We start from the raw sequence: 15494 nt of genomic DNA, 5'->3' as shown, positions 1-15494 counted from the left end.
AACACCCCCTCCTCCCCCCAACACCCCCTCCTCCCCCCAACACCGCCTCCTCCCCCCAACACCCTCGCTCCCCCCCAACACCCCCCCTCCCCCCCAACACCCCCTCCTCCCCCCAACACCCCCTCCTCCCCCCAACACCGCCTCCTCCCCCCAACACCCTCGCTCCCCCCCAACACCCCCCCTCCCCCCAAACCCCCCCTCCCCCCAACACCGCCTCCTCCCCCCAACACCCCTGCTCCCCCCCAACACCCCCTCCTCCCCCCAACACCGCCTCCACCCCCAACACCCCCGCTCCCCCCCAACACCCCCTCCTCCCCCCAACACGCCTCCTCCCCCCAACACCCCCGCTCCCCCCCAACACCCCCTCCTCCCCCCCAACACCGCCTCCTCCCCCCAACACCCCCGCTCCCCCCCAACACCCCCCTCCCCCCCAACACCCCCTCCTCCCCCCAACACCGCCTCCTCCCCCCAACATCCCCGCTCCCCCCCAACACCCCCCCTCCCCCCCAATACCCCCTCCTCCCCCCAACACCGCCTCCTCCCCCCAACACCCCCGCTCCCCCCCAACACCCCCCCTCCCCCCCAACACCCCCTCCTCCCCCCAACACCCCCTCCTCCCCCCAACACCCCCCCTCCCCCCAACACCCCCTCCTCCCCCCCAACACCCCCCTTCCCCCCCAACACCCCCTCCTCCCTCCAACACCGCCTCCTCCCCCCAACATCCCCTCCTCCCCCCAACACCACCCCTCCTCCAACACCCCCTCCTCCCCCCAACACCCCCTCCTCCCCCAACACCGCCTCCTCCCCCCAACACCCCCTCCTCCCCCCAACACCACCCCTCCTCCAACACCCCCTCCTCCCCCCCAACACCCCCTCCTCCCCCCAACACCGCCTCCTCCCCCCAACACCCCCTTCCCCCCCCCAACACCACCTCCTCCCCCCAACACCCCCTCCTCCCCCCAACACCCCCCTCCCCCCCAACACCCCCTCCTCCCCCCCAACACCCCCTCCTCCCCCCAACACCACCTCCTCTCCCCAACACCCCCTCCTCCCCCCCTCCCCTAACACCGCCCCTCCCCCCCAACACCACCTCCTCCCCCCAACACCTCCTCCTCCCCCCTCCCCCCAACACCACCCCCTCTCCCCCCCCCCCCGGGTTGGTGCTAGCGTTGCTCAGCCACTGGAGGATGTTTGTCCCATTGGTGATGGGAGGTTGTGGGGGGGGGGGGGAGGATGGGTTAACCCCTTCCAGTCCATGCTAGAGTCTGGCTGGGCAACAGGGCTGTAATGGCAACTTCTGTCCATTTGCAAGAAGGTCCTTCCCGATTGCCGTACTTCACAGAGGGTAGGAGTGAACAATCTTCACGCACAGCCCCAACAGAGAGATCTTAAAGACTTTTCAGTTTAATTAGTCGTTTGTGGAAGCAGTAATACAAACAAATCTGTATCTATCCAAATGTTTCTCTCGTCACAGGCCTGGTCAGAACTATATCTCACCAAGCTGCTCCATGTCTGACCCCTCCCGTCTCTGCATTCCCAGATATACCCCTAATTCTGGCTCCTCCCAGTCCATTATACCCATTCATCTCACAACAACCCCCAAGTGTCCAAAATTATACAGCAAGATACAAAATAATATAATATGCTAAACAGCTAGTACAAACACAAATGGCTCCTACACACCGGCCCCTAATTGTTCTATGTATATAATGAAACAATTACTAGTAAACATTAAAAGGAGCTATAAACTTTACACATAATCAAAATAAACAGGTATGTACTACTATATGTTGGCATCTAATCTACTTTAGTGATTCTTCAACCTTTAAGGCCACCAGTCTTTGCTGTACTCAGGTATCAGCTTCCAGGAGCAGACATATCTTCATTATCGGTCTTTCCAAGATGTTGCTCTTAGTCTGAAGTTGAACTGTCCGCACAAGACCTCGTGCATCTGGTATGGTCTCCAATATTCTGCCCATTAGCCAGGAGCCTCGTGGTGCAGTGGACTCAGCCACCACAACAATGTCACCTGTAGCAAAGCTTCTTTTCACCTTTGAACACCGTTGTCGTTCTTGGATCAGAGGCAAATATTCTCGTATCCGCCGTTTTCAAAAGAGATCTGCCATATATTGTACCTGTCCCCATCTGCATCTGATGTATAAATCTTCCTTTACAAAAAACCCAGGTGGTAGTATTGGCTTGCCTTTCAACTGAAGAAGATGGTTTGGTGTGAGTGCTTCCAGGTTCATTGGATCATCAGAATTCTTGGTAATGGGTTGAACATTTAAAATTGCTTCAACTTCACAAATCCTTCATCATCCAGAACTTGTTGGCTAAGAACAGAGCGCAGCACATTTCGAACCATGCGGGTCAGTCGTTCCCAAACACTGCCGAGATGGGATCCTGCTGGAAGGTTAAAGTACCACCTTATCCCTCACTGAAACCTAGCATCCTGGATCTTGTCCGGATTCAAGCTATTGAATGCTTCTCTCAATTCTCTTTCTGCTCCAATAAAATCTGTGCCAATGTCTGATCTTAAAGATCAAACTTGACCTCATCGACAAATGAATCTTCGTAATGCATGGATGCAGGAGTCCGTATCTTGTACATGCCACTTCAAGGTGTACTGCCATGCTTGCCATGCAGGTGAAGATTACACCACACCTTTTAACATAACTTTGTCCTCTTTTGATCTCTATAGCACCAAAGTAGTATCTGTAAATGGAGGCTTGTCTGGTCGAATTCTCACCAGGGGTAAATCTGCCATCTTTAGTTCCCCAACCCTTCCCCACTGTCATTTACATACAACACAGTGTGTTATGATTTTCCTTGCAGCAGAGTTAGCTTTCATAATCCAGTATCTTTTACGGAGACGAGACGGCATATGATTTCTTCCTCCATGTCCCAGCTGTTCATGGATATGTTGGAACAGTAGTGTTGATATGTAATGGTCCTTCGAGAGAATAATAGGATGTTTGGCCTCTTCAGGCATCGCTAGTCTATTCAGGCGACCACCTACTCTCAGCACCGGATCCAGTTTGTATAAATGGCAGCTTCTTTTGATGGTATTACTACCACCTTCTAGTGCTGATAGTTCTTCTTCTAATTTTTGTCTTTGACTGGAAGAGGTGATTGCACTTTCTGCTTGGGAAAGATCTTCTGGACATAAACATTGTCTGTGGAGTGTTGCGTTAAAGACTTGCATCTCCTTTTCAACCTTCTCTTTCAGTTTGCCAGGATCTTTTTCAAGGCTCCTCACAGCAGCCTGAATCGCCTTTCTCTTTCGAGTCAATTGCAAGAGTGTTATCTTTACTTTAAGAACCCAAGCTGTGGCAGTCTTCAGATTCCTCCATGATGGGAAATAGGTGATCAGAGAGTTTGTGGAGTTCAATGGATCCTTGTAATGTCTTTGTAATGTCTTGCTTGATTTCTGGATCATTAGCAGAGATTGCAGATTCCAAGCGAGGTTTTGGCCATTCTCTGTCTGACTTACAGAGAAATCCTTTGATCCATCTTTTACAGTTTAATAAGCAGTCTGCTGTTAGTCCTCCAGAGGATTTTCCTTTGTGCTAACATATCTCCATTGTGATACATCAGTGGCATCCCTTACAAAGGAGATCCTGTTTGCTACAAATGTTTGGAAGCGTTTGGTTTTGTTGTTGATGTACGTAAGCACCGTTGTGCTCTCGGTCCAGACGATTGATTTGTCCAGTTGAAGCTGTAATTCTTTTTGCAGAGTTGTGTCAACTCTGACAGCTAGGACTGCAGCTGTAAGCTCCATTCTGGGAATCGTCATTTGTTTTAATGGTGCCATTCTGGATTTTCCCATTATGAAAACAATATGCACCTCTTTGCTATCGTTTTCCAGTCTTAGATATGAAACAGTACAGTAGCCACTTTCGCTGGCGTCTGGAAAGTGGTGCAGCTGTGTGTATCTGATTTGACCAAAGCTTGTACGGTCCACTTTAACTCTGCAATCTTGTTGAGATCTGCTAGCCATCCCGTCCATCGCTGAGAGGAGGTTTGGGGTATGTCTTCATTCCAACCATCTCCTTGCAGAGTTCCTGCATAATCAGGCTGGCAGAGTAAATGGTGCTAGAAATCCTAAAGGGTCGTATTGTAGCGACCATAGAGAATGGTCCAGGTCGTCGAACCCTCAGATTGGCCAGCAAGGTCACGTGTGAGCGCGACCGTAGGGATTGGTCCAGAGAGCGACATTGCTGATTGGACAGCGTTGTCATGTGCGCTTTTGGCGCCCGAAATGTTCAGTTCAAAGAAGTCTTTGAAGAAGACAGTGAGTTTTTGATGGTTGTCCTTTACCTTGTTGTTTAACCTTTGTATTCGAATATTGCTGCCGCAATAAACTTCTTCTACAACCAACAAGTTTCGGGACTCGCCATAGTATGTAGAGCCGACTACAGACAAAATGCCACGTCTAGATATGGTCGTTCCTGTACACCAATTCTGAACTTGAACACATCTGTTTTATTGCACCAGCTCAATCCCAGTGCTCTTTCCATTGGCAGATTGTCTTTGTCCAAGTCCAACTCCTTGATCTCTTTGGTTCTGTTTTCATGTGGAATGGATGCTAATACAGCACGGCTGTTGCTGAATCATTTTGACAGCATGAATCTTCCCATTTGGCAGATTGCAGTCAGGTCTTTTACGTCTAATTAGTTGTTTATTGAAGTAGTAATACAAACAGATCTGTACCTATCCAAACCTTTCTCTAGTCACAGGTCTGATAAGAACAATATCTCACCAATCTCCACCGTGTTTAACCCTCCCATCTCTGCATTCCCAGATATACCCCTAATTCTGGCTCCACCCAGTCCATTATGCCCATATATGTATTCATCTCACAACCCCCAAGTGTCCAAAGTAATACAGCAAGATACAAAATAATATAATATGCGAAACAGCTAATACAAACACAAATGGCTCCTACAGGGGGAATGGGTCACTGAGCAACGGTGGGGCGGGGGGTAGTAGTTTAGTTTAGTTTAGAGGTACAGCACGGACACAGGCCATTCGGCCCACCGAGTCCGTGCCGGCCAGTGATCCCTGCACATTAACACATCCCACACACTAGGGACAATTTACAATTTACAGAGGCCAATTAATCTACAACCTGAACGTCTTTAGAACGTGGAAGGTATCCGGAGCACCTGGAGAGAACCCATGCAGGTGACGGGGAGAACATACAATCTCTGTACATACAGTAGTCAGGATCAACCCTTTGTCGCTGGTGCCATGAGCCAGCAGCTCTACCCGCTGGGCACAGCGCCACCCAGTGTCTGAGCCGTGTGTTTGTTGCCACAGCTGACTTGACGGTGCCCTGTAGCGAGTACACATACAAGTGCAAGGATGGCTCCTGCCTCCGCAAGAAGAATGCCCAGTGTGACGGCAAGGCCCACTGTGCCGACGGCTCCGACGAGAACAACTGTAGTAAGTGCTCATCGTGGCAGTGCACGTACGGGCAGAGGGGTGGTGGGCACAGGCAGAGGGGGGGGTGGGCACAGGCAGAGGGGTGGTGGGCACGGCATCATGCTGGGCACAGGCAGAGGGGTGGTGGGCACGGCAGAGGGGTGGTGGTCTGGGTATCGTGGCTGTGCATATACGGGCAGAGGGGTGGTGGTCTGGGCATCGCGGGGGGCACAGGCCATGTGGGCTGAAGGACCAGTGCTGCACTGCCCTGTGTTCATGGGCAGAATTAGACCATTAGGCCCATCAAGCCTGCTACTTCAATCATGGCTGACCTGTCTCTCCCTCTCAACCTCATTCTCCTGCCTACTGCCTGTGCTGACAGGGAGGTCACACAGAGGGCTGGGGGTTGCATTTAGATGGGGGAGGGGGAAATGGTGGTCCCAACTACAGAGAGGGTTACAGAGTGAGGAGCGGGCTGGGGCTGGAAGTGCAGGTCGCTGTGGGAGTGTGTGGCCTTGCGGGAGAGCAGGTGGGTGGGGGGATGGGGGGTTGGGGTTTGGGGGGGTTGGGATGTTGCATGTGTGCAGTGGGAGCCCGGGGTAATGTCTGGATTTTCCACAGACTGCGGCTCGCGTCCCTACAAGCACTCGCGCATTGTGGGTGGCAAGGATGCGGAGGTGGGTGAGTGGCCGTGGCAGGTCAGTCTACACTTCCAGACCCATGGCGGCACATGTGGGGCATCCGTCATCTCCACCCGCTGGCTCGTGTCTGCCGCACACTGCTTCCAGGACGAACGCACCGTCAGGTAGGGGGCAGAGGGTCAGGGGGAGAGGGTCAGGGTGCCAGTGTGTCGGGGGGCAGTGGGTCGGGGGGCAGTGGGTCGGGGGGCAGAGGGTCGGGGGGGCAGTGGGTCGGGGGGCAGTGGGTCGGGGGGCAGAGGGTCGGGGGCTGTCCGCTAGAGATACCAATCACAGGATTGGTGGGTAGGGTCAATTTCAACCTCGTTCTGTCACCCTCCCATCTCCCCATCCCCCCCACTGCCCATCCCCCCCACTGCCCATCCCCCCCACCGCCCATCCCCCTCCCCGCCCATCCCCCCCACCGCCCATCCCCCCACTGCCCATCCCCCCCACCGCCCATCCCCCCCACCGCCCATCCCCCCCACCGCCCATCCCCCCCCACCGCCCATCCACCCTCACCGCCCCCCCACCGCTCATCCCCCCCACCGCTCATCCCCCCCACCGCCCATCCCCCCCCACCGCCCATCCCCCCCACCGCCCATCCCCCCCACCGCCCATCCCCCCCACCGCCCATCCCCCCCACCGCCCATCCCCCCCACCGCCCATCCCCCCCACCGCTCATCCCCCCACTGCCCATCCCCCCACCGCCCATCCCCCCCACCGCCCATCCCCCCCACCGCTCATCCCACCACTGCCCATCCCCCCACTGCCCATCCCCCTCACCGCCCATCCCCCCCCACCGCCCATCCCCCCCACCGCCCATCCCCCCCCACCGCCCATCCCCCCACCGCCCATCCCCCCCACTGCCCATCCCCCCCACCGCCCCCCCACCGCTCATCCCACCACCACCCATCCCCCCACTGCCCACCCCCTCACCGCCCATCCCCCCCACCGCCCATCCCCCCCACCGCCCATCCCCCCCACCGCCCATACCCCCCACCGCCCACCCCCCCCACCGCCCATCCCCCCTCACCGCCCATCCCCCCCCACCACCCAACCCCCTCCCTCCCCCACCCATCCCCCACCCCCTCTCTGCCCACTCCCCACCGTGCCTACCCCTCCCTCCCCAACCGCCACCCTCACCCCCTCCGCCCATCCTGTCCACCTCACCCCCACCCTGCCCACCTTCCACCCCCTCCCTGCCTACCCCCCACCCCCTCGCTGCCCACCTCCCACCCCCTCCCTGCCCACCTCCCACCCCCTCCCTGCCTACTCCCCACCCCCTCGCTCCCTACCCCCCCACCCCCTCGCTGCCTACCTCCCACCCCCTCCCTGCCCTCCTCCCATCCCGTCCCCATGCGGTCACTGGCATGTCCGGCCCTGGTGCTGACCGGCTGTGTGCTGCAGGTACTCTGACCCCCACCACTGGACGGCCTACATGGGCTTGCATGTGCAGCGCAAGCTGACGGAGCTCGTGCAGAAGAGGAGTGTGAAGCAGATCATCGTTCACCAGCGCTACAACCCACAGACGTTTGACAATGACATCGCACTGCTGGAGCTGGCCGAGCCCATCTCCTTCTCCAGCGTGGTCCAACCCATCTGCCTGCCCGAGGCAGCTCACGACTTCCCCGTCGGCAAAGCCACCTGGATCACTGGCTGGGGCAAACTGCAGGAGAATGGTGAGTGTAGCTCTTGGGGCGAACGGAATCAAGGGACATGGGGAAAAGCAGGAATGGGGTCCTGATTTTCGATGATCAGCCATGACCATATTGAATGGCTCGAAGGGCCAAATGGCCTACTCCTGCAACTATTTTCAATGTTTCTATGTAAGGAACAGCAGCTGCTGCTTCACAAGAAACGGCAAAGTGCTGGAGGAACTTCAACGGATGGGTGGCATGGTGGCGCAGTGGTAGAGCAGCTGCCTTGTAGCGCCGGAGACCCGGGTTTGATCCTGACCACGGGTGCTCTCTTTATGGAGTTTGTACGTACTCCTGGTGACTTGCGTGGGTTTTCCCGGTGCTCACATTCCAATGACATACAGGTTTGTCGGTTAATTTGGCTTCTGTAAAAATTGTAATTTGTCCCAGGTGTGTAGGATAGTGTTAGTGTGCAGGGATCGCTGGTCGGCTCGGACTCAGTGGGCCGAAGGGCCTGTTTCTGCGCTGTCTCTCTAAACTAAACTCAGCAGGTCAGGGAGTGAGTCTATAGAAGGGTCCTGACCCGAAATGGCACCTATCCATGCTCTCCAGAGATGCTGCCTGACCCGCTGAGTTACACTGCCCAGTGGTATGAACATCGACTTCTCCAACTTTAGATAGCTCCTCTGTCCCTCTCTTCCCCTCCCCCTTCCCAGATCTCCCTCTATCTTCCTGTCTCCACCTATATCCTTCCTTTGTCCCGCCCCCCTGACATCAGTCTGAAGAAGGGTCTCGACCCGAAACGTCACCCATTCCTTCTCTCCTGAGATGCTGCCTGACCTGCTGAGTTACTCCAGCATTTAGTGAATAAATACCAGCACTCTGTGTCTGTTTTGTATCGTGTGGATCTGTGAGCTGCTTGTTGTTGTCGATGTCATTGAAACAATAACTCCCTTTCCACAGATGCTGCCTGACCAGCTGAGTGTCACCAGCAGTTTCTGTATTAATTTCAGATTTCTAGTGTAGTTTTTTTTAATGATTTTCATTTGCTGCCGTAATACAAGCCCTCATTGGAGTAGCTGCACACTGCGAGCTGGACCTTGGATACTCTGCAGAGTCCACACATGCAAACCTGTACGTCTATCACGGTCCCCACAGACCACAACTTCAAAACACAGATACCAAGCACTGCATTGCTGGAATCATCAGCAAAACACAAAATGCTGGAAGAACTCAGTGGGTCAGGCAGCATCTATGGCGGGAATGGTCAGCCGGGGTTTTAGGTCGAGACTCTTCTTCAGTCTGATGGAGTAGGACTGACAAATGAGCGGGCCATTCATGTGTAGATGGCAGGGGAAGTGCTGGGGCTTTCAGCACTTTCAGCACTTTGTATCGTCCACCCTGTGGCAGATGGGGAAGGAGGTGAGACTGGGTGTGGAGTGTTGGATTATATCGGTGACTTTCCCAAGGGAGCTTGATGGTGGTGAGGCTGGTCTGTGTGGTGGGCTGTGGTACATCTTCCTCTTAACACCTCGCCACCTCCCGGCCCCTCTCTGCCCCAACTGCCCCCCCCCCCCGTCCCCTCCTGCCCCCCCCTGCCCCTCCCGCCCTCTCCTGCCCCTCCCGCCCCCTCCTGCCCCCCCGACCCCTCCTGCCCCTCCCGCCCCCTCCTGCCCCTCCTGCCCCTCCCGACCCCTCTCTGCCCCCCCGACCCCTCCCGCCCCCTCCTGCCCCCCCCGACCCCTCCCGCCCCCTCCTGCCCCCCCCGACCCCTCCCGCCCCCTCCTGCCCCCCCCGACCTCTCCCGCCCCCTCCTGCCCCCCCCTGCCCCTCCCGCCCTCTCCTGCCCCTCCCGCCCCCTCCTGCCCCCCCGACCCCTCCTGCCCCCCCCTGCCCCTCCCGCCCCCCCCTGCCCCTCCTGCCCCTCCCGCCCCCTCCTGCCCCCCCGACCCCTCCTGCCCCTCCAGCCCCTCCCGCCCCCTCCTGCCCCTCCCGCCCCCTCCTGCCCCTCCTGCCCCTCCCGCCCCCTCCTGCCCCTCCTGCCCCTCCCGACCCCTCTCTGCCCCCCCCGACCCCTCCCGCCCCCTCCTGCCCCCCCCGACCCCTCCCGCCCCCTCCTGCCCCCCCCGACCCCTCCCGCCCCCTCCTGCCCCCCCCGACCCCTCCCGCCCCCTCCTGCCCCTCCCGACCCCTCTCTGCCCCAACTGCCCCTCCTGCCCTCTCCTGTCCCTCCCGCCCCCTCCTGCCCCTCCCGGCCCCTCTCTGCCCCAACTGCCCCTCCTGCCCCCCCCGCCCCCTCCTGCCCCTCCCGACCCCTCTCTGCCCCAACTGCCCCCCCGACCCCTCCCGCCCCCTCCTGCCCCTCCCGACCCCTCCTGCCCCTCCCGACCCCCCCCGACCCCTCCCGCCTCCTCCTGCCCCCCGACCCCTCCCGTCCCCTCCTGCCCCTCCCGACCCCTCTCTGCCCCAACTGCCCCACCCCCGACCCCTCCCGCCTCCTCCTGCCCTCCCGACCCCTCCTGTCCCTGTCCCTGCCCCTCCTCATTCCCTGTCCACCTCTCTCTACCAAAATACTATCTGTCCATTTCCTTCCACAGATGCTACCTGAACCACTGAGGTCCTCCAGCAGTTTGTGCTGGCAACGCGGGGGTGGGGGGGGGGGGGGGAGTGTGTGTCCAGCTGCCTGTCGGTAGGGGTGAGGAAGGAGAGCGTAGCCGGTCGGTAGGGGTGAGGAAGGAGAGCGTTGATGCTGGAGCGGCCTCTCTCTCTCTCTCTCGCTGCAGGTGGGGTGGCCACGGTCCTGCAGAAAGCTGAGGTCCGCATCATCCGCAGGAGGAACTGCAACGATCTGCTGAGCAGCACCGTCACCAGTCGCATGCTGTGCGCCGGCTACCTGAGTGGTGGCATCGACGCCTGCCAGGTACGGCACCGCCCACGGACCGGGGACCCACACACCGGGGGGCCCACACACCGGGGGGCCCACACACCGGGGGGCCCACATACCGGGGACACACACCGGGGGGCCCACACACCGGGGACCCACACACCGGGGACCCACACACCGGGGACCCACACACCGGGGACCCACATACCGGGGACACACACCGGGGGGCCCACACACCGGGGACCCACACACCGGGGACCCACACACCGGGGACCCACACACCGGGGACCCACACACCGGGGACCCACACACCGGGGACCCACATACCGGGGACACACACCGGGGGGCCCACACACCGGGGACCCACACACCGGGGACCCACACACCGGGGACCCACACACCGGGGACCCACACACCGGGGACCCACACACCCGGGGACCCACACACCGGGGACCCACACACCGGGGACCCACACACCGGGGGGCCCACACACCGGGGACCCACACACCGGGGGGCCCACACACTGGACACACACACCGGGGGGGCCACACACCGGGGGGCCCACATACTGCGTGGACACACACACCGGGGACCCACACACCGGGGGGCCCACATACCGGGGGACCACAGGGGATCTACACACCGGGGGGGTTGGGGGACATGCTCGCTCCACCCCTAGTGTGGCCCGCACCCTCACTCTGGGGGAGTGGGGCATCGATGTGCCAGGTAGGGGCATCAACTCGCCAGGTAGGGGCATCAATATATGCCAGGTAGGGGCATCAATACGCCAGGAAGGGGCATCAATGCGCCAGGTAGGGGCATCAATACGCCAGGTAGGGGCATCAATACGCCAGGAAGGGGCATCAATGCGCCAAGTAGGGGCATCAATGCGCCAGGTAGGGGCATCAATGCGCCAGGTAGGGGCATCGACGTGCCAGGTAGGGGCATGACCACAACTCCCCACACAGCGAGCCCACAGGGTCACCTGCTCCACCAGCCCTCTCCTGCTCACTCCCGTTTGCTGTGTCCCTCACACTCACTGTGGTGTGGGTGGCACTGGTGGAAGTGGGGCGTCGATGTTCCAGGCAGGGCTGGTGTTGACAGCTCCTCCCTGGGCAAGGAAACCCCAGGGGCCTGCTGGTACTTGGCACCTTGCCCACTCAAGCCCCGTTTCCAGTGTGACCCACTGAAGGTATGGGTGGGGGCAGGGGCAGTGGGAGCAGAACTACGGGACACAGACGGGATGTGGGGGAGGGGTGAATGAATAGCAGAGGGGAGCCATGCATACTAACGAGCGACACAAAATGCTGGAGTAACTCAGCGGGACAGGCAGCATCTCTGGAGAGAAGGAATGGGTGAAGTTTCGGGTCGAGACCCTTGTTCAGACTGAAGTGACTCGACCTGAAACATCACCCATTCCTTCTCTCCAGAGATGCTGCCTGTCCCGCTGAGTTACTCCAGCACTTTGTGTCTGTCTACGGTTTAGACCAACATCTGCAGTTCTTTCCCACACAAAGAACAGGGACATAGAAACATAGAAAATAGGTGCAGGAGGAGGCCATTTGGCCCTTCGAACCAGCACCGTCATTCATTGTGATCATGGCTGATCATCCACAATCGGTAACCCGTGCCTGCCTTCTCCCCATATCCCTTGATTCCACTAGCCCCCAGAGCTCTATCTAACTCTTTCTTAAATTCATCCAGTGATTTGGCCTCCACTGCCCTCTGTGGCAGAGAATTCCACAAATTCACAACTCTCTGGGTGAAAAGGTTCCTTCTCACCTCAGTTTTAAATGGCCTCCCCTTTATTCTAAGACTGTGGGTTCTGGACTTCCCCAACATTGGGAACATTTTTCCTGCATCCAGCTTGTCCAGTCCTTATATAATTTTATATGTCTCTATAAGATCCCCTCTCATCCTTCTAAACTCCAGTAAATACAAGCCTAGTCTTTTCAATCTTTCCTCATATGATAGTCCCGCCATCCCAGGGATCAATCTCGTGAACCTACGCTGCACTGCCTCAATTACAAGGATGTCCTTCCTCAAATTAGGAGACCAAAACTGTACACAATACTCCAGATGTGGTCTTACCAGGGCCCTGTACTGAAATCCTCTCGTTATGAAGGCCAACATGCCATTAGCTTTCTTCACTGCCTGCTGTACCTGCACGCCAACTTTCAGTGACTGGTGTACAAGGACACCCAGGTCTCGCTGCACCTCCCCCTTACCTAACCTGGCACCATTGAGACAATAATCTGCCTCCTTGTTTTTGCCGCCAAAGTGGATAACCTCACATTTATCTATATTATACTGCATCTGCCACGCATCTGCCCACTCACTCAACCTGTCCAGGTCACCCTGCAACCTCCTAACATCCTCTTCGCAGTTCACTCTGCCACCCAGCTTTGTGTCATCCGTAAACCTGCTAGTGTTACTTCTAATTCTTTCATCCAAATCATTAATATATATGGTAAACAGTTGCGGCCCCAACACCGAGCCTTGCGGCACTCCATTCGCCACTGCCTGCCATTCTGAAAAAGACCCGTTTACTCCTACTCTTTGCTTCCTGTCTGCCAACCAATTCTCTATCCATGTCAACACTCTACCCTCAATACCATGTGCTCTAATTTTGCTCACCAATCTCCCGCGTGGGACCTTATCAAAGGCTTTCTGGAAGTCTAGATACACGACATCCACTGGCTCCCCTTCATCCATTTTACTTGTCACATCCTCAAAAAATTCCAGAAGATTAGTCAAGCATGATTTCCCTTTCATAAATCCCTGCAGACTTGGACTTATCCTTTTACTGCTATCCAAATGCACTGTTATTACCTCTTTAATAGTTGACTCCAGCATCTTCCCCACCACTGATGTCAGGCTAACTGGTCTGTAATTCCCCGTTTTCTCTCTCGCTCCTTTCTTGAAAAGTGGGATAACGTTAGTTATCCTCCAATCCACAGGAACTGATCCTGAATTGGAAAATGATCAGCAATGCGACCACTATTTCTAGAGCCACCTCCCTGAGTACCCTGGGATGCAGACCATCAGGCCCTGAGGATTTATCATCCTTCAGTCCCATCAGTCTACCCAATACTATTTCTCGCCTAATGCAAATTTCTTTCAGTTCCTCTATCCCCCTAGATCCTCTGTCCTCTAGTACATCTGGGAGATTGTTTGTGTCTTCCTTAGTGAAGTACCTGTTCAACTCTTCTGCCATTTCTTTGTTACCCATAATAATTCGAAGTCCCAGTGTGGAGAGCCTCATCCAGGGGACAGATCAGCGGAGATGGAGAAATTGAATCAGGCATCCTGTGCTGAGTGTCTCCCCACCCACCTCCTCACACCCCTTGCCCACGCGTCCCGGTCACCTGCCCCCTGCTGCCCCCTGCTGCCCCCTGCTGCCCCCTGCTGCCCCCTGCTGCCCCCTGCTGCCCCTTGCCCACACGTCCCGATCACCTGCCCTCTGCTGCCCCCTGCTGCCCCTTGCCCACGCATGGCCCTGTCACCTGCCCCCTGCTGCCCCCTGCTGCCCCCTGCTGCCCCTTGCCCACGCATGGCCCTGTCACCTGCCCCCTGCTGCCCCCTGCTGCCCCTTGCCCACGCGTGGCCCTGTCACCTGCCCTCTGCTGTCTCAGACCCCTCACATGCCCTCCCGTAGACTAGTTCACTGCCTGAGGTCTGCCTGGTTTGTGCAGCGGGTTGTATGTGGGCCTGCTGTGTGTCTCTCTATAGCAGGCAGAGACTGCCCGTCTGCCCTAAGTAACTGACCGCTCCTCCACACTCTCTGTCCCTTTAAACTGGGCCATTTCCTGTACTTTGGTTTTGGTTGGTGACTTCCTCCCATTCAGTTCATCTTAAACTTAATAAGACACAACATTTAAAATCCGTAATTAAGCATTCGGAATTTGTAGCTGGAATTCTTGCTGACTTCCTGGTGAAGTAATTCAAGAGAGAAACACGCCCTTCGGCCCATCAGGCCTGTGCCAACCATTGAGCCCCATTTCCCGGTGTTTGGTCGGTAGCCTGTAATGCCTTGGTGATTTAACTGTGGATGGGATGGGATGGGATGGGATGGGATGGGGATGGGATGGGATGGGATGGGATGGGATGGGCGTGCTGTGAGATGTGTGGGACCTGTCTCCATCCCCGACAGGGTGGTTCAGTCGGAGGTGCCCGACACACACAGGGTCCCGGCCTCTTGTATGCCTCTGGCCACCAGCGTTCAATCACAAAGCAGGGAGTGGCAGGGAGTGGGGGGTGGGACAGGGAGTGTGGGGGTGGGTGTGCTGATGGCCATGTTCAGTGTTGTTCCAGCCGTGCCACTGCCCGCTGGACCTGGCACTGACCGTCACTGGTCCTGGCACTGACCGATGGACCTGGCACTGCCCGCTGGACCTGGCATTGACCGTCACTGGTCCTGGCACTGACCGTCACTGGTCCTGGCACTGACCGTCACTGGTCCTGGCACTGACCGATGGCTGTGTGGTTTCAGGGGGACTCTGGTGGCCCGATGTCAAGCGTGGAGGATAACGGCAAGGTATTCCTGGCCGGCATTGTCAGCTGGGGGGACGGATGTGCCAGGAAGAACAAGCCCGGCGTCTACACCAAGGTGTCCAAGTTCCGGGAGTGGATCAAGGAACACACTGCAGTGTAGATGTGGACTCGCTACCGCCTGGGTACCCAAACATCGTGCCATCACGGAGCGGCAGTGTGGAGCGTACGCCACCCCTGGACCTGCTTCACACTCGCCCAACCTGTAGATAATGTACAGTCTCATCTAATCAATGCCATCAGTGAAGATTCTGTGGGGTGATTGGTTATTTAGTGTTCTGAATAAATGCTCAGGGTGGGGTGGGGGGGTCTGGG

At 57.5% G+C, this 15494-nt stretch overlaps 1 pseudogene; it reads left to right on the top strand.

The window, feature by feature from the left end:
- The window catches only part of LOC144608756 (suppressor of tumorigenicity 14 protein homolog), a 63572-nt pseudogene extending 48290 nt beyond the window's left edge, over nt 1–15282 (top strand).
- Nucleotides 15283–15494: the final 212 nt, after the last annotated feature.

This window comes from Rhinoraja longicauda, chromosome 32, assembly GCF_053455715.1.
Source record: "Rhinoraja longicauda isolate Sanriku21f chromosome 32, sRhiLon1.1, whole genome shotgun sequence".
Classification (NCBI taxonomy): domain Eukaryota; kingdom Metazoa; phylum Chordata; class Chondrichthyes; order Rajiformes; family Arhynchobatidae; genus Rhinoraja; species Rhinoraja longicauda.
This window is presented reverse-complemented; position numbering and strand designations above follow the sequence as displayed.